Genomic DNA, 606 nt, shown 5'->3' with positions numbered 1-606 from the left:
TCTCTCTCTCTCACCCCCGGCCCGTCGGCCACCGCCCCGACGGGCGGAACAAGGAAGGATATTGTTGGCTTTTGGCACGGACCCGCACTGCTCCGCCCAAAAAGGCAGTGTTTACACGGTGAGTTGGTGGCGAACCCCAATTTCGACATAATGAGGCGAAATTCTTGCAGGTGTGAGTCATGGTATGGCCGGGTAGCGGCAGCGCGGGTGGCTGTGCAGTCAGTGCGCGCTGCCCTGCCGACCGTGGGAGACGGGGGGCGGCCGCGCAACGCACTTCTGAGAAGGATTACTATTGCAACTATTGCTAAGCGATTGCAAAATACGTATATTGCGTTTGCTCGGACGACCACCGTGCAGATTTCCGCCCAGAGCGCAAGAAGTATTGCGGGTTACAGTGCTTCATAGACAAATGTCGGAAATGACAGCCAGAAGAGGGGCACAATTTGCAGAACTAAAAGGGGGTGGGGTGGGGGTGTAAAATAAAATAACCTGCCCCTCTGCGGCCCCGCCTCGCGCGTTAACACATGTTTCTCAATTTATCGCTCACGGGGCCATCCTCAATGATGTTCTGCTTTGGCGCTGCGCTTCTTGCTCATTCCGGTCGGC

This window comes from Frankliniella occidentalis, unplaced genomic scaffold (assembly GCF_000697945.3).
Source record: "Frankliniella occidentalis isolate FOCC.00 unplaced genomic scaffold, Focc_3.1 Scaffold18, whole genome shotgun sequence".
NCBI classification, from domain to species: Eukaryota; Metazoa; Arthropoda; class Insecta; order Thysanoptera; family Thripidae; genus Frankliniella; species Frankliniella occidentalis.
The sequence above is the reverse complement of the archived record's forward strand: the minus strand, read 5'-3'. Positions refer to the sequence as shown.